The 11,876-nt window shown below is 40.9% G+C and overlaps 1 long non-coding RNA gene across 1 annotated transcript in view; it reads right to left on the bottom strand.

Annotated features, from left to right (window-relative positions):
- The window catches only part of LOC115153371 (uncharacterized), a 24,974-nt gene extending 16,800 nt beyond the window's left edge, over window positions 1-8,174 (bottom strand). Inside the window, exon 1 of the long non-coding RNA XR_003867687.1 lies at window positions 7,825-8,174. This is a non-coding gene — a long non-coding RNA (uncharacterized LOC115153371). The remainder of the gene's footprint in view (window positions 1-7,824) is intronic.
- Between the last annotated feature and the right edge of the window lie 3,702 nt (window positions 8,175-11,876).

Below are 11,876 nucleotides of genomic sequence, written 5' to 3'. Positions count from 1 at the left end.
CTCTCTCTCTTAGGTTTGTAAGCTTTAGCAAAGATAGTTACCAAGATGTATAGAATCGGTCTACCTACTGGAAACACCTCTTTGATCACACAAGTGTCATGGCAGCTGGACTCTCTCCTATTGACATGAATACAAGCAAATACAATACAACTCTACTGGCTTGTTGGCCAGTACTCCAGGCATAAGCAGTCCCTTAGGGCCCCCGGCCGCTAGAGGCCCCTTACCCCTCCAAAAAATAACTCAGTCGCGGACTCAACTTACTGTGGAGAGTTAGAAGAGTAGAATACACAAAGTGCAATTTTGAAATTTGATTGCTCATCAGCAGTTTTTCCTCTTGCTATGTCAGTCACTGACAGTCCCTCAATTAGCCATGTCAGCTAACAATTTTTAGATTGGTAAGTTAGTCTAGCCAGCTATCATGGCCGAATACCGACGAGGCACACAGGGCATGTGCCCAGGGGCCCTGACCTCTAGGGGGCCCACATTTATTTTGTTAGTCACTCTCACTCAGATATCATTGACATGGCATAAGTCTAGTCAAAATGTGTAGAATTGCAGGAAATTAGCTTTAAATCTAGAAAATAAATCTCTACCCGATGGCAAAATGAGAAGAATGGACTGAAATGCGTTATAAAATTGCTAAACTTCTCTCCACCCCATGGCAAAATGTGTAGAATTGCAGAAATCTTGCTTTAGAACTGCAACATGTTCTCTACTCCCCATGGCAAAACACGTAGAATTGCCGGAAATAAACAAAATAAATCCAAATGTTTCTCTCCGCCATCAAGAAGGGGGCCACTAAAATGTCTTGCCCGTGAGGTGTGGGGGTCCCCCAACCAAAGCTCGCTGAGGGCCCCCAAAAGTCTAGGGCCGGCCCTGCATAGCTTTCAAACATAAGCATTCAAACACACCCATCTAAAATAGGAGGAGTCTGAGAGGAAAATGGTATAAGAATAAGGTTCCAATTGAGGTTGATGAAGTCCAAAGCACAGCAGTAAATTAATTGGTGACAGGGAAATGGCAGCAAATGAAGTAAAACGGATCCAACCGCCCATCATGATGAAGTGATGACGAAATAAAGAGGAAAGAAAAACATGAGTCCACAGCTGCTGTGGTGATTTAAGGACACACACAGAAAGGGGGAGAGAGCGAGAGACAGAGAGAGAGAGATGCACAGCATAATGATAACAGACTATGCACAAACCTTGGTAAGGATACAATTCAACAAACCTTGCTTTTGTAGGCTTGGCTATCGCGCAGCAGCGGCGCAGAATAGAGGTGTCTCGCGCAGTCTGAACATTTGGTTACGACAATTAAAATATGAAAATAAAATGTAAATTCTCATCGGTCATCGACCTATGTTTTATCTAATTATTATTAATGCACACCAACATGTATGGAATCACAATCACGCCACAAATATTTCCTCATTTGTTGCATTATGTGGAAATGTCCATCTATCCACATTGAAGAGATTAGCACAGCAGATCTGCCAGCAAATGTGTGGCGAGCTGGCATATCCCCCAGCACTTTTTATTTGGTTTGATAAAAAATATTGGCACAAAAGCTTTGAAAAAACATTGGAAAAGAGGGACAAAGTACAGTTGCTTAGACTGATTTGCCTCATGATTTAAAATGTATGGGAAACAAAAACCATTGATTTCCAAGTTTAAAAAACCATACAACTCTATGCACAAGGACCACGCGTCCACGTTTTCAAAAAACTCTTAAATATCTGCTCCGAATTAAGATTCAACGATGTCTGCAGAAATCATTTTGTATCATCTATGACTTGACACACTGACTTTAAAAATATATATTTTTGGTGATTGAACTACAGTAAGTGAAGTGGATTTACACCTTGTTCCAGAATTGCGTAACATAATTTCATCATAGGTCCCTGATCTGTACTACACAGAAATGGGGTGGGTATAATTTGTGGAATGTTCCAACAGGAATCTGTTCCAAAAATGTCAAGGTTATCAACAAACAACGCATACAAAGTTGTATAGCGGCAGAATAAGATACCAGGTTGGGAGTGGGCTATTTAATTAAAGTTTTTCACTCACCACATTTATTCCGGAAAATGTCGGTCCTCCCTCTGGTAGTCTATGGACAAACATTAAGAATAACCTACGTGGTGAGTTGATGCCTATTCGTCAAATTGTTGAATTGATCATGCTACTTTGCATGCATTGTTTGTTGGCAACCTTGTACTTTACAACATTTTTGGAACAGATTCCTGTTGGAACGTTCCACAAATTATACCCACCGCAGAAATGCATAATTATGGATATGAATGCAATTCTCTTCATGCTGATGTATCCTGAATAGGTACACAAAAGGTATAAATATGCAATATCCTCCTTTGCATATTTGAGTATTATTCTACACACTGGCTATTATTTTAATAGCTCTGCCATTAAACAAGACCAAACCAATCATAGACGTCTATGTTTCACAATTTTGGACATCAAAGTAATGTAGAGCTTAGAAGAGTACTATAGACCACAGAACAGTAGAGTATAGTACAGTAGAATACAATATTATATAGTGAACTCAACTCTAGTGTGCTCAACTGGGTACTGTACTCTACTGTCCTTTACTGTACTATACACTGTTCTTTACTGTACTATACACTGTCCTTTACTGTACTATACACTGTCCTTTACTGTACTATACACTGTCCTTTACTGTACTATACACTGTCCACTGTCCTTTACTGTACTATACACTGTTCTTTACTGTACTATACACTGTCCTTTACTGTACTATACACTGTCCTTTACTGTACTATACACTGTCCTTTACTGTACTATACACTGTCCTTTACTGTACTATACACTGTCCTTTACTGTACTATACACTGTCCACTGTCCTTTACTGTACTATACACTGTTCTTTACTGTACTATACACTGTCCTTTACTGTACTATACACTGTCCACTGTCCTTTACTGTACTATACACTGTCCTTTACTGTACTATACACTGTTCTTTACTGTACTATACACTGTACCTTTACTGTACTATACACTGTTCTTTACTGTACTATACACTGTTCTTTACTGTACTGTGCTGTTCAAACTTGTGAACCCAACTGTGGTGAGTGACGAATATGATTTCTCTTTGATCCCAATTCTATTGCAGTTACTGATTTTTTTTGTCTCTGAAATTACCGTTTTGACAACGTTATTTCCAGTTTTAATCACTTAATAATTCAAAAACAAAATTGATATCAATAAAAGCACTAACTAATTGATAGGGCTACCTTGTTACTTCTGTGAACTTTCATCAGCCTCCCTCATGTATATCTTAAAGATATATGGGTTTTTGGTAATGGAATTTCAAGTCACAAGTCAATGTTTCTTAAATACAGAAGGCAGAGAAATGTCTCCAAAACTAAATATAAGTGTTGATATTAGTTGGCAGGTGTCTTTAGTTCAACATTATTGTGTTATTTTGTATTTCTAATACCTTATATGAATTTATCTAAATCCCCCTTTCCATCTGTTAGACCAGAAATCAAAGACTTTGCTTATTCCCAATTTTTCAGATAGAACATTTTTGAAAAAATGTATTGCAACAAAATAAATCTAGACTCAGCTTTCATTTGACACCCAATTTGATATGCTCCAATTAACTTCACGTTGGTGCTCATGGGTCCTTTTACATGGAAATGACCCTAGGCCTTTTCAATCCAAAGTGATTGACTGGAATGAATCAATCAACACAATAGTGATGACATACTGTGCCAGTTCCATTTTAATTACAGATGCAAAGGCCTACAGGATACAACTCTGCAAATAAAGCAAGCTCAGCCCTGTTAGTTATATGGTCCAATCACAGTTGTTGTCTCTTGGTCCCCCCATCGCCCTGTCAGTTAAGTTTTCAAATATAATTATCAAATCAAATTTTAGTTGTCACATGCGCCAAATACAACAGTGAAATGCTTACTTACAAGCCTCTAACCAACAATGCAGCTTAAAAAAACATAAGAATAAGAAATAAAAGTAACAAGTAATTAAAGAGCAGCAGTAAAATAACAATAGCGAGACTATATACAGAGAGGTACCGGTACAGAGTCAATGTGCGGGGGCACCGGTTATTTGAGGGAATATGTATATGTAGGTAGAGTTATTAAAGTGACTATGCATAGATGATAACAACAGAGAGTAGCAGCGGTGTAAAAGGGGGGGGGGGCAATGCAAATAGTCTGGGTAGCCATTTGATTAGGTGTTCAGGAGTCTTATGGCTTGGGGGTAGAAGCTGTTTAGAAGCCTCTTGGACCTAGACTTGGTGCTCCGGTACCGCTTGCCGTGCGGTAGCAAAGAGAACAGTCTATGACCAGGGTGGCTGGAGTCTTTGACAATTTTTAGGGCCTTCCTCTGACACCGCCTGGTATAGAGGTCCTGGATGGCAGGAAGCTTGGCTCCCTACCCTCTGTAGTGCCTTGCGGTCGGAGGCCAAGCAGTTGCCATACCAGGCAGTGATGCAACCAGTCAGGATGCTCTCGACGGTGCACCTATAGAACCTTTTGAGGATCTGAGGACCCATGCCGAATCTTTTCAGTCTTCTGAGGGGGAATAGGTTTTGCCGTGCCCTCTTCACAACTGTCTTGGTGTGCTTGGACCATGTTAGTTTGTTGGTGATGTGGACACCAAGGAACTTGAAGCTCTCAACCTGCTCCACTGCAGCCCCGTCGATGAAAATGGGGGAGTGCCCGGTCCTTTTTTCTTGGAGTCCACAATCATCTCCTCTGTCTTGATCACGTTGAGGGAGAGGATGTTGTCCTGGCACCACACGGCCAGGTCTCTGACCTCCTCTCTAAAGGCTGTCTCGTCGTTGTCGTAATCAGGCCTACCACTGTTGTGTCATCGACAAACTTAATGATGGTGTTGGAGTCGTACCTGGCCATGCAGTCATGAGTGAACAGGGAGTACAAGAGGGGACTGAGCACACACCCCTGAGGGGCCCCTGTGTTGAGGATCAGCGTGGCAGATGTGTTGTTACCTATCCTTATCACCTGAGGGTGGCCCATCAGGAAGTTCAAGATCCAGTTGCAGAGGGAGGTGTTTAGTCCCAGGATCCTTAGCTTATTGATGGGCTTTGAGGGGACTATGGTGTTGATCGCTGAGCTGTAGTCAATGAATAGCATTCTCACATTGGTGTTCCTTTTGTCCAGGTGGGAAAGGGCAGTGTGGAGTGCAATAGAGATTGCATCATCTGTGGATCTGTTGGGGCGGTATGCAAATTGGAGTGGGTCTAGGGTTTCTGGGATAATGGTGTTGATGTGAGCCATGACCAGCCTTTCGAAGCACTTCATGGCTACAGTCGTGAGTGCTACGGGTCGGTATTCGTTTAGGCAGGTTACCTTAGTGTTCTTGGGCACAGACACTATGGTGGTCTGCTTAAAACATGTTACTATTACAGACTCGGACAGGGAGAAGTTGAAAATGTCAGTGAAGACACTTGCCAATTGGTCAGCGCATGCTTGGAGTACACGTCCTGGTAATCCGTCTGGCCCTGCGGCCTTGACCTGTTTAAAGGTCTTACATCGGCTGCGGAGAGCGTGATCACACAGTCTTCCAGAACAGCTGGTGCTCTCATGCATGTTTCAGTGTTGCTTGCCTCAAAGCGAGCATAGAAGTAGTTTAGCTTGTCTGGTAGGCTCGTGTCACTGGGCAGCTCTCGGCTGTGCTTCCCTTTGTAGTCTGTAATGGTTTGCATGCCCTGCCACATCCGACGAGTGCCAGCGCCAGTGTAGTACGATTCGATCTTAGTCCTGTATTGAAGCTTTGTCTGTTTGATGGTTCGTCAGAGGGCATAGCGGGATTTCTTATAAGCTTCCGGGTTAGAATCCCGCTCCTTGAAAGCGGCAGCTCTAGCCTTTAGCTCAGTGCAGATGTTTCCTGTAATCCATGGCTTCTGGTTGGGGTATGTACGTACGGTCACTGTGGGGACGACGGCATCGATGCACTTATTGATGAAGCCAATGACTGATGTGGTGTACTTCTCAAAGGCATCTGAGGAATACCGGAACGTATTCCAGTCTGTGCTAGCAAAACAGTCTTGTAGCTTAGCATCTGCTTCATCTGACCACTTTTTTTATTGATCGAGTCACTGGGGCTTCCTGCTTTAATTTTTGATTGTAAAGCAGGAATCAGGAGGAAAGAATTATGGTCACATTTGCCAAATGGAGGGCGAGGGAGAGCTTTGTATGCATTTCTGTGTGTGGAGTAAAGGTGGTCCAGAGTTTTTAATCCTCTGGTTGCACATTTAACATGCTGATAGAAATTTGGTAAAAAATATTTAAGTTTCCCTACATTAAAGTCCCGGCTACTAGGAGCGCCGCCTCTGGTTGAGCGTTTTCTTGTTTGCTTATGGCGGAATACAGCTCATTCAATGCTGTCTTAGTGCCAGCCTCTGACTGTGGTGGTATGTAAACAGCTACGAAAAATACAGATGAAAACTCTAGGTAGGTAGTGTGGTCTACAATTTATCATGAGATACTCTACCTCAGGCGAGCAATAGCTTGAAACTTCCTTAGATATCGTGCACCAGCAGTTATTTACAAAAATACATAGTCCGCCACCCCTTGCCTTACCAGACGCCGCTGTTCTATCCTGCCGGTGCAACGTATAACCAGCCATCTGTATGTTGATAATGCCATCATTCAGCCACGTCTCCGTGAAGCATAAGATATTACAGTTTTGATTGTCCCGTTAGTAGTTTAATCTTCCGTGTAGGTCATCTATTTTATTGTCCAAAGATTGCCTGTTTGCTAGCAGAATGGAAGGAAGTGGTGGTTTATTCAATCGCCTATGAATTCTCAGAAGGCAGCCCGCCCTTCCGTACCGTTTTCTCCGCCTCCTCTTCACGCAAATCATGGAGATCAGTGCCTGTTCCCGAGAAATAAGTATATTGTTCGCATCAGCATCAATAAAGGAATAAAAGGATCACAGTCCTGATGCCCAGAAGTTATTTTCGGTCATAAGAGATGGAAGCGGCAACATTATGTACAAAATAAGTATAAAAATAATTTACAAACAACGCAAATAAACTAACAAAAAACACAATTGGTTGGGGGCACGTAAAACGTCTGCCTTCTTCTCCAGCGCCATCTTAACAAGTACAAGGTTGCTGTAGTTTGACAGGGTTTTAAGGGTTTCATCATCCATAGGGCCAGGAGTTTTTCCAGTTTTTTAAAAACCATTTTACCTGCTTAGAAAACAAATCTGGTCCCATCATAGCCCATATAAAACCGGTTTGTTTAACATCTGATTTATTATTGTCATACCATACAACTAGCATCCAGAGTTTTACCTGGTTAGCCTACTAGATCAGGACAAACTCTGGGCACCAGGAAAACAATTTGTACCCCACCACATATCCTATTTGTACTGCATCTCAAAATATTTACTTACATCGACATTTTCTTATTGTTTGTTTGTGGCAGGAATAGGCTTCCATACAGTAAATATGTAATGGTACATTGAAGAACAGCGCAATATTATTTAGGGTAGCCAATCCGAGAATATTCCATCTGATTATCTCACATAATCACAAATAAAGGACAATTAATGCCAACACTGGAAGAAGAATAGCCTAGTAGTGGCATTCTCAAAGAGCAGAGGAATGTGATAGAATTATTGTGCAAACAAAATAAAATCAATAACAGCAAACCTACTCGCCAACCGGACAAAACTGTATGAATACCTAGGCTATTTAGCCTTAGCTGACATGAAATATATTCAGAATAAAGCAGCTGATTCGCTATGGGTCCATATCACACATACTATAAGTAGGCTAATGTCACACCCACCTTATTTTTATGCTGTAGAAATACTGTCAGTTATGTATTTATGTAGGCTACAGTGATCGTGAAATGCAGATATTCACACAATCCGTATAGTCTCAGCTATTCCATCAAGACATGCGTCGTCTCTGTGATAATTTTTTATATAAGGCGCAGCTGTTACAATGTAGCCAGACATTCACATTTCCGAAGTTCTCCGCGGCGATGAAACGCTCACTTCCCCCGTTCAAAATACACACACGGCGCAGAGCAAAAAAAGATCACCCACCGGCGCTTTCTCCCAAGCTAAATGGTGATGATGTTTAGTATATTTCATAGCGCCCATCCGCATAAGTATGCTTCACTGACTTCCGCGTTACAATTGAGTGAAAAAAATAGGACGTGCAGAAAAAACAGGCAGGCACGTCAGAGAAGGGGGGGCTTACTTTTCTCTGCTTTTGATAGATTTAAACACAATTGGAATCACCATGGTCACAACCATAAAATGTCAACTCCATCTGCCTGATAATTAAATTAATATTGTATTTTAATCTATGTTTTAAAGTCGTAAAGCCTCTGAGGAAATACTAAACTGATACTGTGTATACCACTTGATTGAATAAGAAAAATACAATTTTTGTCAACTCAGTATGACATCGACTCCGACAGATTTTTATCCAACGTCAACTCCATCAGACAGATGAATGTGTTTATTGGGGATTTTCAAATGAATCATTTTCCCTCTATTTCATATGTTTGTAATTAACTTTTATTTTTTACAGGAAAAAAATGTCTGTTTTGAGTATCTGTTGTCAACTCTGTCAGTGGCTTGTCAACTCAGTCACTGACGACTAAACCCTTAAAATACATTTTTTGTTTATATTGTAATCACTGTTCTGCAATATATGTTAAAACAATTGAAGTATTTACAGTGCTAGACCTAAGGGATAATGTTTGCTTTATAAATGTTGTTTTATGTTCTAAATCTAGAAAAACATGCCAAAATGCGAACTAAATTAGCGTCTGAGAATTGAATATACCTATAAAACAAAACAAAAATAAGTTTGGAGATTTGTATTACATAATTGAATAATCTAATGTTAGCATTAAGCAATCGAGGCCTTTAAACACTTGTTGGACAATAATTGTAAAAATGAAATGCCTTTTATGGTGTCTGACCGAATTGACATATATCCAGTTAGTTGCATTTGATGAAAAAAAGTTTAAATTGTCCTGTCTTTCAAGAATCCTCGAACTCTAAAACAGCAACAACAAAAAATCTCAGCCTCATGGCAAAAATGTTAAAATAACATAAGATTAGCTAGGGGGTGTGGCATGAAACTGCATTAAACCACTGTTGACAGAGGCTAGTCATATTCATGTTGAGGTATTTGCATGATGATGATGAAGATTATGAAGTTGAGGATGATATAGGATTTTAGTTGACTGTTAAAATGTACATACATCTGACAATTAGAGATCAGGGTTGGTTGTCTCACAGATTGGTTGTCTCACAGGTTGGTTGTCACATTGCTGAGAATATTTTGTCAGGGGGTGGTTGGGAGATGATATCTTTTTTTGCCCACACACTACTTTTGGGAAGAAATATGTAAAAAAAAAAGCTATAATTTGTATTATTAATCAAATTTTAAAAAATCAGATTTTTCAGCAGCACCCTACTTCCCTATGTTTATGTGTATGGTTGTCATATGAAATGTGGGGTTAATTGTAACTATCCACACCATTATAATGAATCCCAAGCTCTTTTGGGCTTGTGCTATAAAAAGCTCCCTTCGTTGCCTCTATCTCACACACATATTTTTTTTGCCACACACTCACATATGCACACATGCATGTGCAAACACACATAAATGTACTGAAAATGTAATATGTTCTTCTCACGGCATAAAGTGCTACATTTTGTTAGGAATATCGTTCAATAATAAGATATGAGGTTAAAAACGGTTCCCATTTCAACCCAAGACCTTGGTCTTTCTCCTAATATTGAAAAGAGTCTTGTAAGATATACTGGTGCAGAGAAATACACAAGAGTAAAAAGCCCCGGTCTCCTCTAGCCATACTCTGACTAAGCAAGAGATGATGTATTCCTTATGTTTCTTCTTCTAAGACATATAATAAAACATACAGTACATACTGAATAAACACTATGGCTAACCTGAAAATGTTACTTTTATTCTAAACCCATAGGACTACACGTTAAAGTCTTATAGAGTTGCTAAACTGAATAGTGAGTGAATCACCCTAATCTAACAATTTATCCTCTGTTGACAGAGCGCTCCTGCTCCATCTCTGAGAGGCCTGTCATTGTGTTTGGTGTGATTAATGATTCCCAGTCTGTCTCTGTGTGGCTGGGTTCTGGGGCAGGACAACAGGGCCTCTGTGTGTGTCTGGAGTATGTGGGCACCTCACAGGGATGGGAGGGTGCCAAAGGGACGCGTGTGTCTGGGCCACGAGTGAGTTTGTGTGCGTGTGGAGTGTGTGCGTACGTTCAAGAGAGAGAGCGAGAGAAAGAGAGAGGGGAATAGAGACGGAAAGAGAGGGAAAAAGAGAGATAGCATGATTAAAAAACACTGATTGTCAAGGACAGAAATGCAGTTCAATCCATAGACTTATTGCAAGAGAGACAGAGAGAGCGACACAGAAAGAGAGAGAGAGAGTGACACAGACACACAGAGAGAGAGAGAGACACACACAGAGAGAGAGAGAGAGAGAGAGAGAGAGAGAGAGAGAGAGAGAGAGAGAGAGAGAGAGAGAGAGAGAGAGAGAAAGACACAGAGAGAGAAAGACACAGAGAGAGAAAGACACAGAGAAAGAGAGAGGGAGAGAGAGAGGGAGAGAAAGACACAGAAAGAGAGAGAGAGAGAGAGAAAGACAGAAAGAGAGAGAGAGAGAAAGACACAGAAAGAGAGAGAGGGAGAGAGAGGGAGAGAGAGAGAAAGACACAGAAAGAGAGAGAGAGAGAGAGAGAGAGAGAGAGAGAGAGGGAGAGAAAGACACATAAAGACAGAGAGAGAGAGAGAAAGACAGAGAGAGAGAGAGAGAGACAGAAAAAGAGAGAGAGAGTGACAGAAAGAGAGAAACAGAAAGAGAGAGAGAGAGACACAGAAAGAGAGAGAGAGACACAGAAAGAGAGAGAGAGAGAGAGCTCATGAGCTCCTGAAAAATGATAGAATTAGAGTTGGATAAATGTAGATAAACTGCCATTTTTTTCACAAGGACTCATACAGGATACTAACCTCAACATTAAAACCTTCAATCCAAATCACAATTCCATACCTAAAACCTTGATTTCGGACAAAATTACCTGAATGGACTACTACTACCAAGGACTATCAAGAAAAAACTTAGAACAAACCAAAACCTGCAGAAGAAACACAGCAGAACCTGGAAATACCATCCATGACAATACTGAGTGAGTAATATTCAGTCTGAAGCTACTTCTGAAGCCAAAAAGTAAAAGACAATCATCTCTAGGTAATTTTGTTACATAAAGCTAAGTAAATAAGTACACTAACCTACCAAGCTGCTAGGACAGAACAGACCTGACGGCAACTTCAATTAGTACTGAAGTGTGATGTCAGATGTGTGAAAACTATTGAGCCCAACAATGGCAGGAGAGTTTCACAAACCCCTCCCCACCCAAATGCAGAGGCCTTTGAAGCCCCAATGGCTTATTCCTGTCCAGAGGACATTACAATACAGTACCCCATGGATATTAAAAATAACACTGCAAGGAATACGTTTTTAAAAAAAGCTCCTCAAGGACAACCCAGAGACACTATTTGCTGACTGCTACAAGGAGGGGAACGTAAGCAACTTAATTTCCCACACAGACATCCCCTGGCATGGCACAGAGCTATAAGAGCACACTACCCTATGTCAAGAGAGAGGGTATTGGCCCAGGGAGGAAACTAAACTGAGAATACTAGACATTGAGGAAATTGAAACAACTTCTGTCAACGTGTACAAGTCTGGGACAGTAATGGGGCAGGGCATCCTCATGCAGTTCCAGCAGGACTTTTACGGGATCAAAGAGAGAGCAGGAATAGCTCTCTCTC

Source organism: Salmo trutta, chromosome 18, assembly GCF_901001165.1.
Source record: "Salmo trutta chromosome 18, fSalTru1.1, whole genome shotgun sequence".
NCBI classification, from domain to species: Eukaryota; Metazoa; Chordata; class Actinopteri; order Salmoniformes; family Salmonidae; genus Salmo; species Salmo trutta.
The sequence above is the reverse complement of the archived record's forward strand: the minus strand, read 5'-3'. Positions and strand labels throughout refer to the sequence as shown.